Source organism: Pinus tabuliformis, chromosome 2_2 (assembly GCF_031772625.1).
Source record: "Pinus tabuliformis cultivar Carrire ecotype Pingquan chromosome 2_2, CPIR1, whole genome shotgun sequence".
Classification (NCBI taxonomy): domain Eukaryota; kingdom Viridiplantae; phylum Streptophyta; class Pinopsida; order Pinales; family Pinaceae; genus Pinus; species Pinus tabuliformis.
In genome coordinates, this window is record NC_142300.1 from 380097142 (window position 1) to 380108170 (window position 11029).

Consider the following 11029-nt stretch of genomic DNA (forward strand, 5'->3'; position numbering starts at 1 on the left):
ATAGTTCAATATTAACTTTACGACTTAACGTCCTCATATATATATATAAAATATAGTTTCATATTAACTTTATCACTTAACGTTCGCAAATATATATAAAATATAGTTTAATATTAACTTTACTCTCGCCGACCTTTCGCAAATATATATAAAATATAGTTTAATTTTAACTTTACTCTGACTGAATGTTGCAAAAATAGATGACATAGTTTAATTAGCTACGTTCAAGCTTTTCTCGTGCGCATAATCCATATTTCCATGAAAGCACCAATATTCCGACGATTTCACACTATAATATTATCAGTGGGAGGGCATAGAAATTATCCCAATTTTTTTTTCTGATACTCCGAACTCTCTCAAATATTCTGTGCGATTTGTCTTTTAGCGACGATGTCATCTGAGGCTTCGTATTTTTTTATGTCAAGCAGGAAATTGTAGTGTTAGGCGTGTATATATATAAGCGAGCCGCTATGGTCCACTCATTAAGTAAATCGCATAGCAAAGCGTGCTGTTATGGCTGAGATTTCTGAATCTGCTTCCACCAAAATGAGCAATGAATTTTCCATCCCTCGACGCACGGCCAATCGCCACGGAAACGTGTGGGACGATGAGTTCATACAATCCCTCAACTCGCCCTATGGGGTATACTTTCAATCTCTCTCTCTCACATGGCACCTATCTCTAGCTCTGTCATCTGCTTTTTAGTGTGTTTTTTGGTTGTTACCTGTGAGCCTATCATGGCATCTATCTCATTCTCTATGTTTTTTTTTAATTGCACTGAACTGTAATTAGGCACCGGCATATTATGAACGCGTTGGAATGCTTGTTGAGGAGATCAAGCAATTACTTTTGAGCGAAATGGAAGATAGCAATTATGATCTAATGAAACGTCTTCACATAGTTGACACATTGGAATGCCTTGGAATTGATCGACATTTTCAACATGAAATAAAAACAGGTGCCCTAGATTAAGTTTACAGGTAAGTGAATCTGGACAGATAAATAAATTTAATTTAGCGTTTACATATATGTGCACTCCGATTTTGGGGCTATTTTCGATTCCCATGCTGACTGATAAGCTGAGTAGATGTTGGAACGAAAAGGGCATCGGAGTGGGATCGAGCGATTCCTGCAAAGATCTTAACGCGACAGCTTTAGGATTTCGTGCTCTCCGACTGCATCGATATAACGTGTCTTCAGGTGGTATCAACTGCAATTAATTTGATGTAAAGCTTCAAGATATTTTCTAATATTGTTAGGCAGTATAAGCGAAAGAGCTCACTATATTGGGCTACCCTAAGTTCAATGGTGAAAGTGAAAACGTTTATTAATAAGTATTGAACTTTAGACAAGTTCCAAACTCAAATAACCTACTTAATGTGCTTGTAGATAATTCTTAAAGAATCTCCTCGATAACAAACAGCAGGTATACATATTTGCATTAAGGAAAAAAAAAGAGGATGGCCTAGTTGTAGTTGATCTTGTAGGGATTTTGTTAATTCCGTCCGGGATTCGAATCTCATAGCAGACGCGTATTAAATGGGCTCATAAAAGGTGTTATCCGCTGACGCATTCATCAAAAGTTTTTTTAATCTTTAATTTATTTTTTATATTACTAAACATTGAACGAATGTCTTGGAAATTTTTAATGTAATAGATGTAGTTGTTTTAAAAAAAATAAGAGAATAGATGTAGGTGTTTAACTACAATTTTTTTTTTTGACTTTAACGGTTAGATTTTTATTTAAAAGGCGGCAAAACAGCTGCCGCTTGCTTTTACATTGGATTGAGTTTCTCAATTTCATTTCTCTCTGAGTTCATGAAGTCCACGATTCCATGATCAATTTTTGATTCAGGATCGCCTTTTGGAGAAGCAACGCTGTGTCTCTGCGGGAGGGTTCTTTACCTTTATGTTACCAGCTGTCTCTGACAACCTGAATATGCCTTTCTGGAGCCTTCCTCTAACTCTGTTGCCAGAGGAGCGAATCGGATATGAGCAATTTCCACTTGGGAGTATGAATATCGTTTTCCATCTCTAGTCTTCATTCTAACCTTCCAGCGCCTTGCTTTTTGCCAAAACAATTTCCCCTGGAGCAGAGAGAGCCGTGCGAAATGGGCAGCTGTCCGATTGAATGTGCACAGCCTGGCGTCAAAATTTTGCGTTGCTGAAACACCACGAGCGGCGTTGCTGAAACACCAGTTTCAGCAACTGATAAAATAACTGTGTTGCTGAAACACCATTTCCAGCAAGCGAATTTCTGGGTTTTCTGTGTTAAATCAGAATTACTGGTTAATCGGATTATGGGATGATGCAGAGAGAATCTTCCAAGTTGACTGATAGGGTTCTTTGGCTTCTGGCAGCTCCAAGGTTGGCTTCAGAATCAGCTTGAGTATTAAGCTGCCTCATAATGTGGAAGAAGGAGATTTTCCGAAACTTAGCCAGCATGGGTCTTATTTTCTTTAGAATTCGGCCTAAATGGATCTGCAACTGATTCGAAGGAGAATTCATTGCTTGAATGATGAGCCGAGAGTCTCCGAAGACCGTCAATGTTTGAATGTTCCGTTTTAGAGCCAGAGTCAGCCCCTGCCACAAAGCTAGAGCCTCAGCTCTATTATTTGATTCGATTCCCAGACCCCAATGGTACTGGAGTAAAGTAGACCCATCGGGTTTCAGCAGCACTCCACCTCCACCCGCAGCTCCTGGATTGCCTTTAGAGGCCCCGTCGAAGAAAAGACAATGGTCATCTTGTGCCGATCTCCACTTTAGAAATTCCTGTTCTTCCAGACGGATTTCCCACTTAGCATGGCAGGTGGTTGGAATAGTAGGGATGGGTTGATTATTTGGAACGATTTCTTTTAGCCACAGCTCCTCCTCATTGTCCAGCTTTACTTCATTCCTTAGGGTTGGCTTAGCTTCCAAAGTCTCTCCCAATAAAGCTTTAATTTTGGATATAACATTGTTTACAGTGCAGATTTCTCCTCTGAAGATTTTGTTGTTCCTTTCCAGCCATAATTTCCAACATATGTATTTAGGGGTCCACATCCAAGCAGTCCTAAGGAGGTTTTTATTGTTGGTGCAGATTGGAGGTAGCTTGGCCTACTCGTAGAACAGGGATGGCACACTTCTTGGTAGCTCAATATTGTTCGCCCTTGAACTCAGGACCCCTTTCCAGACTGCCTTGGCAAAGGGGCACAGCAGCAACAGGTGATCAGCTGTTTCTTCCTCTGATATACATAATGGACATCTGGAAGGCCCTTCCATTCCCCGTTTTCTCAGGTTGTCTCCTGTGAGAATACTATTATGAGCAAGAGTCCAGCAGAAAAAGTCTATTTTAGGGAGAGAAGGAAAGTTCCATATGAATTTCCATTGCGTTGGGTCTGGAGGGACATTCGGGACAGCAATTAAACTTTTGTATCCTTCAGCTACCGAGTAGGAGCAAGTATGGGAGCCCCATCCTCTTTTATCCTTGGCTGTTGCTGATAATGGTGATTTCCCTTGCAGATTGTCTAACAGTAAAGAAGCTTCAGATTGCAAATGGTGTGGTACCTCCCCGAGATTCCAGCTGTCCCATCTTCTTTCAGCATCCTTCGTCCAGTTGGTTATGTCCCACAGAGTTTCCTTGTTGTTGGAATGCAGCCATAGCTTAATATTTGCCAGGCCTTTTATATGATGAAGAGGCTGGTCTCCAAGAATCTGATCATTCCAAATTCTTATTTTTTTCCCATTACCTGGGATCCAATAGAGGTTGGGGCTGAAGTTGTCCAGAGCAGCGATACAAAGTTTGGATATTGGGGAGCCTCTGGAATTTTTTGGAGGAAGATCAAGACATCTCAATCGTTGACCTTGAAAGTATTTCTTCCACAGCACTTTCTTGCTCCAGCTTATTTTCCCTGCCACAATATTCCACAGTATTTTTGAGCCAAGAGCGAGATTTTGGGCAGCCAAGTCTCTAATTTGCAGACCTCCTTCTATGAAAGGTTTCTTAATGGTATCCCAATTTACTAAATGAAGCCTTCTTTCATTGTTTTTTCCCCCTTCCCACAGAAATCTTCTCAGCATACCATCCATTTTACTGAGAAAGGTTTTGGGGGCGAGGAGAATAGAATGCTGAAACAGAGGCATGCTTGTTAAGACAAATTTTATAAGGATAATTTTCCCAGCAGTGTTCAGCCAGGAGGCTCCCCAGGCATTAATTCTGAGTTTGAGCTTTGTCCAAAAGGGGCATCCAATGGGAGACTTTGGGGATGGATCTGAAAATTGGGATCCCAAGATATTTGAAAGAATCCCAGTCTTGACAGATTTTCATTTCAAGAAGCCTAGCTATATCAGCAAGGTTTTTAGCTGAGCAATTCCAGCCATAGATTGTACTTTTTGAGTAGTTAATCTTGCTGCCGGATGCTTCCTTATAGATGTCCAGTTCCTTTTTGAAAGAATTGGCCGAAATAATACTCGCTCCACCTAGTAGCAGAGTATCGTCGGCAAATTGAGCATGGTTTATTTCTTTGACATTTTGCACCATTCTGAGACCTGGAAGAATTTGGATTTGCTGACAGTAGTCGAGCTGGAAACTCAGCACTGAGGCTTGTATGGCATAGAGAAGCGGGGACAGCGGACAGCCTTGCCTTAATCCCCTTTAAGCTGTAAAAAATTCAGTTGATCTTCCATTTACCAACGGAGCAATCCAAGGAGAGGCTATGCAGGCTTTCACCCAATTTGTGAATTTTGTTGAAAAGCCCATTTTTGTCATAACTGCAAACAGGAAGTCATGCCTCACCCTGTCAAAGGCATTAGCCAGATCTAGTTTTATTACCATTCCTTTCTCTTTTCTCTGGACACTTGAATGTACTGCCTCTTGAACCAGTACAATATTATCCAGTATCTTTCTCCCTTTGATGAAGCCTCCTTGGTTCTCCGGTATGATGTCCGGCAATATATTCTTGAGGCGCATGGATATTATTTTGGTAATAAGTTTATAGCTAGTGTTACACAACGAAATGGGGCGAAATCTACTGAACTCAGAAGCTCCTTTTTCTTTCGGAAGCAAAGCCAGGAAGGCTGAATTGGTGCTGCCTCCTATCTTAGTACAAAATTGGGATTTCCTTACCATTCTCAGAAGGTCTTTGTTGATAATTGACCAGCAAGACTGAAAGAACCTGGCAGTGAACCCATCAGGCCCTGGCGCTTTATCCGGATCCATGCAATCCAAAGCTTTCTTGAGCTCATCCATGCTGATCGGGGCAGTCAGCATATTATTGACGGGGTCTTGCACACAGAAGGGGATCAGATTGTACGGATATGCTTGGGGATCTATAGGCTGGTAATCAGGAGCTGAATAGAGGTCTTTAAAAAAGGAGAATGCTGCTCTCTTTATGCCCTCAAAATCATTAACCACTGTATCTTGGAATCGGATTTCTGAAACATTTTTGTATTGCTTTCGGGCTTCGGCATGCTTGTGGAAGAAACTAGTATTTTTGTCGCCGGCTTGTAACCATAAGTTTCTAGATTTCTGTCTCCAATACTCCTCTTCATCCCTACTGGCTTTATGAAAGGCTTTTTGTAACTCAACTTCTTTTTGGAGCAGACTTTGGGTAATATCTGAATTCTCCATTGAGGATTGGAGGGCAGCAAGATTTTCTATAGACTCTTTTCGATTGGCAGCAGGAGTTTTCAAAGCTTTTGCCCATTCCTTGAGCTTTCTCTTAAGAGCCCGCAACTTTTCTTCCCACACAAAGAAAGGGGAACCCTGAATTTTCCGGTTCCAGACTTCAGCAACCACCTCATTGAACCCCTCTTGCTGAGTCCATAATGGGCTAAATCTAAATGGAATGGGTCCGAGAAATCTATCCACGGAAAGCTCCAGACTTATGGGTTTGTGGTCAGAGGTGCAGTTGGGCAAAATTTTGGATGAGGTCATTAGACCACTAGTGAGGAAGGAGGTTTGGACAAGGAATCTGTCCAAGCGAGCTGCTATATGGCTGGGACCTAGTCTTTTATTAGACCAAGTATATTTCCCAACTGAAGGTTTGATGTCCTCCAAATCCCAATCGTTCATGATGTCTTCTACCCATTCTCTGGCAGGGTCCCTTACAGGTGAACCACCTTTTTTCTCTTCAGCAGCTAGAGTAACGTTCAGATCCCCTGCAATAATGATATTTCCTGGATTTTGCAAAACAAGAAAGGACTGGAGCGAGTCCCAGCAAATTTTTTTCTCCGATGGCAAGACTGGAGCATAAAGGTTAAATAAACTTACTTGTTGACCAGAATCTTTGTGAAGGAGTTGAGTGAAAATCCAGTGCTGGCCACTTTCTTCTTGAATCAAGTCGTATTTGGAGCTGTCCCAGAAGGAGGCGATCCCACCAGAGGCACCTCTAGCACTGACAGCTCTTCCAGGGCCTTTGCGCCAGAATGTTTTGCTGGAATGGAGGAGAAGAGAGTCCTCCATCTTTGTCTCCTGGATGAGAAGGATTTCAGGCATATGCAACCTTACAATGTCTTTCAGGGCCTCTTCTTTCAGCCTGCTACCTAATCCTCTGCAATTCCAGGAGACGTATTTCATTATTTACTGGAGAGGGGGGGAGTGGCTCCTTTTGGAGCCTTGTTATTCTTGCGCCCGGATCTGGTATTCATCATTCCCTTGAGGGTTTTCTGGGAACCTTGGAGAACATCCATGTAGGTTTTCTCCTCTCTTTGTTTCTTCTTGGATTTTCGGCCCCTGGATGTTTTGATAGGAGAGATTTGAGAACTGTCTGATTCAGATTCTCTTTCTTCTGATTCTTCTCCTGATTTAGAGGCAAGACTAATGTGCTCGTCATCGCCTGCTTTTCCCCCTTGATCTGCCTTGGTTAATTGGGGATTTGATTCTTCTTCGGATTCTTTCCTTTCCTTCGGCTGACCTTCAGTTTCTTCATGTTTCTCTGAGGCCTCCCCCTTCTCAGCTGTGGATGGGCCTTCATTTGAGACTGGTTTGGTTTTGTCGTTGGGCTGGGGATTTCCCTTTGATTCTGTCTGCTTCTTCTCGTTTGGCTTTGAGACTACCTTTCCTTTTTTTATTTCCTTCCATCCTTCTTCTTCCTCTTTGTCCCCTGATGGTGCTTTAGGGCAGTTTCGTTGAAAATGGCCATGTTCATGGCAGATCCTGCATTTAAATGGGAGTTGCTCGTAGTCCAGCTTCTGGTAGTGATGCCAATCTCGCACTGTCAGCTTGATAGCTTCCGGTAGCCCAGCTTCGAGATCCACTTCCACGCATATTCTGGCGCAGGTGTATTGGCCCTTGTTATCAGCTTTGTCGATGAATCTTCCCAGTCCATTTCCTATCTTTTGCAGTGCTTGATAGCTCCAACAGTGTATTGGAAGATTGGAGAGCCGAACCCAAACAGGGACCTCCTTTGGGACATCGACTGAGGGGTCAAAGTCGGGTGTCCATTTATTCAGAAAGAGACCTTGGTTTCCCATGAAATATGGGCCATTTCTGAACACCAAATCTCGGTCTTCCTTGGTAGTGAATTCAAAGATGAAGTAGCCCCTTCAGATCGGGTAGCTGATCACATTGTTTGGGAGCAGGGGTCTCCAGTTTCTTTGCACCCATTCATCTGTCGATTTGGTTGTTGGCCATCGTCCCATAAACTGCCCTACTAAACCTCTGTCAGCCAGGGCAAGGGCGATTTTGATTGTCTGGTCTTCTGGCAGAGCAATTTCTGGAATTTCTTCTAATTTTTTGATAAACTTCGGAGCTTCAGGCTGCATTCGTTTTTTCCCTCTCTGCGTAAGGATCTTCTTGAAGGCTTCTGCAGGCGAAATCGGAGGGGTGGGAGAGGGCTCCGCACCCCTGGAGCAGCCATGGCGGCGGCAGCTGGTCGCAAACCTAGCAGAACGCATTCCCTACGCGCGCGTTTTGCAATGAGGTGTTTAACTACAATTTTACTATCGAAACACATGCTTATTTTTATTTTTCTTTTAATTCAATTATGTACTTATGTACTTATATTCCAAGGTTTCCAAACAGGTGTGTTGGAGAATTTCAAGGGCGAAAACGCGAAGTTCTTCTGCAATTTTACCGGAGATAAACGAGTGAGAAGCATGTTGTCGTTACTTCGAGCTTCAGACATTTCATTTCCCGGAGAAAAAGTGATGCAAGAGGCAAACGCTTTCAAACGCGGGGATGTGACCGACGTAGATCAAAGTCTTTTGGAAGAGGTAGACAGCAAACACATTTTGAAGATCTTAATTAAAATTAAATGAAGGATGGTGTCCATGGTTTATAAAGGATTTAACTTCATCATTGTTGTTTAGGTAAAGTACGCGTTGGAGTTTCCCTGGTATTGCAGTGCGCCCAGATGGGAGGCAAGTAGCTTTATTGAAATATATGGACAAAACAGCTCGTGGCTCAAGTACTGGCCCTCTTAATTATATATATTAGACTTATCTTCAAATTACGAAAATTGTAATGCCATACTAAATCCTCTTTCCAAATTTTTATTTAGGTCGAATTTCAACCAAAAAGTTATGGAGTTAGCCAAATTGGACTTCAATATCCTGCAATGCATACATCAGAAAGAGTTACAGTTTATTACAAGGTAGTGATTGCTACTTGCCATTTTCATAGTTTATAGCGTCGAGAGCGTTTTTTAAGAGTTTAATACAGGTTGAATTTTAAGAAATAAAAGTATTTATAAGCTTATTCACCCATAATAGGATATTTATTATCACAATTTACCTTGTATTAAATTAAATTATATATTTTAGACTTCTTGATAAGTTTAATTCCCAAAATAACTTCCATTCTCAACATGTCCCATAAAATTTGAACCTGTGACCGGTCAAAAACTAAACCAGAGGTATTTTCTTTTCATATTATTAATAATATTAAAATGTAAATCTCATTCATAATAACTATCTGCAAATTAATTCATCATAGTGTAAACATTTTCCTAATATTACAGAAAAAATTAGTCTCCATACCTAAATGTGGTTGTAATTAAATAAAACTCGTTAATATTACGCAGAATAAATATATACTCATTGTGAATTTTGGCAGATCATGAAAAGAGATGACCCTCTGCAATACCTTTTTGTACTACGTAGGTGGTGGCGAGAGTCAGAAATTGCACAGCTGAATTTCTATAGGATACGTCACGTGGAATTTGTTTTCTGGGCGGCTACATGCATTTCCGAGCCCGAATTCTCTCAAAGCAGAATTGCCATGGCACAAGTTTGTGTGTTGGCAACTGTTCTAGATGACTTCTATGACACTCACGGTCTCTTGGACGAACTGAAAACCACCACAGAGGCAGTCAGACGGTGAGTTCAAATTATACAGACTTTGTGCAAATTGCCAATTGAGTTATTTGTAGTTTCCCAGAATATTCGAATCATATATTTTCTGCGCCTGGTATATATCTTGAATATTTTCAATTTCGTTACTGTTTGTGCCATTTTCAGATGGGATCTTTCACTGATAGATGACCTTCCAGACCCCATAAAAATTATATTCCGGTTTTTCTTCAAAACAACGAATGAAGTGGCTGATCAAATCGTCAAAGTGCAAAAGCGGGATATGGCAGCCACATTAAAGTGCAATAGCGTATGTGTTTAGGAAGATATGCGATTCTGTAGTGGGATTAGTTTAATGGTATGTTATTAGTATTTTCATTTTACTTCCACCGACCTACTAAGAAGCCAATTGACGGTGGAAAAGACCTTTTGAGATTTTTTAATTGAAAGGGGGAAGAAGATTAACACATTAACGATTAACCATTAATGTACTTTCCCTGGTTGTATTTTCAGTGGCAGCGATATCTTGAGTCTTATTTGCAGGAAGCGGAATGGATAGCGACTGCTCATATGCCCACGTTTAATGAGTACATAAAGAATGCTCGCGCTAGCTCAGGGATGTGTATTCTAAATTTGTTTCCCCTTCTGTTGATGGGTCAACTTCTCCCAAACAACGTTCTGCAGCAAATATATTCTCCGTCTAAGATGCAGGAGCTCTCAGAATTTACGGCCAGACTCATCGACGACTCGAAAGATTTCGAGGTATTTGGCATCTAAATCGAGATTTATTTGCATGCATACAATTCTATGCAAAATACTGATTCGTCTTCACTATTTGCAATGAAGGACGAGAAGGAACACGGGGAGATGGCTTCGAGTATAGCTTGTTATATTAAAGACAATCCTGATTCTACCGTGGAAAATGCGATGAATCACATCAAGGGCATCCTTCATCTCTCCCTTGAGGAATTGAATCGGGAGTATCTTAAGGAGGACAGTGTACCATTATGTTGCAAGAAGTTCAATTTCAATATAACACGAGGACTTCAATTTCTGTACAGATACGGAGACGGCTTCTCCGTATCTAACAAGGAAGTGAAGGACCAAATATTCAAAATTCTCGTCGATCAAGTGCCTATCAAGGAATAATGGCGACCGGGTTGCTGTTACTAGGTCTGTGTATTAAATATGTTACTGTTACTACGTGTGTATTAAGTATGTTTTGAATAAGTGGGGCGAGTAAGAATAAGAGTTTTAGTGCAAATGTTTATGGACGTAGTTTAGCCAAGTTCTGCCAAAGTGCCCGTGGAAATTGTTCCCCGACAAATTCCAAGTATCGTGTACCGTAATTACAATCATCACGCAATCACCGCTGCACCATTTTCCATTTTTCTACTGTATTCTTATATGTTTTATCATACTGAAAAATGTATTATATTTTCCTTATAGTTGGTTGAATTTGTAAAATGTTCAGCTGGTTGGATTTGTACCATGTTACTTATTACGTGTCTACAATTTCTAGGTTATTTTTCTTTTTCTTTGTTCCTTTTTATTTTTTAACAATGGTATCAATTTTATAATTTATATTTGTTTTTAGTATAGTTTAATTAAAAAAAAAAACAATTTCACATATGTTCAGAAATATCACTAAAGATTCTAGTGGAAGTTCACTTTCAATACAGCAAGAGGACTTCAATTTCTCTTTAGATACAATTTCTAGGTTTACTCTCTTTTTTTCTGTTTTCCTTTTTAAATAATG

The 11029-nt window shown here is 40.6% G+C and overlaps 1 pseudogene across 1 annotated transcript; it reads left to right on the forward strand.

Annotated features, from left to right (window-relative positions):
• Positions 1–469: 469 nt before the first annotated feature.
• Positions 470–10707, forward strand: LOC149192832 (delta-selinene-like synthase, chloroplastic; annotated as a pseudogene). Its single transcript, XR_016254913.1, has 10 exons — positions 470–642; positions 793–980; positions 1088–1200; positions 8003–8193; positions 8290–8387; positions 8481–8573; positions 9082–9297; positions 9439–9580; positions 9784–10032; positions 10117–10707. The product of XR_016254913.1 is annotated as a delta-selinene-like synthase, chloroplastic (transcript).
• The last annotated feature ends 322 nt before the right edge of the window (positions 10708–11029 follow it).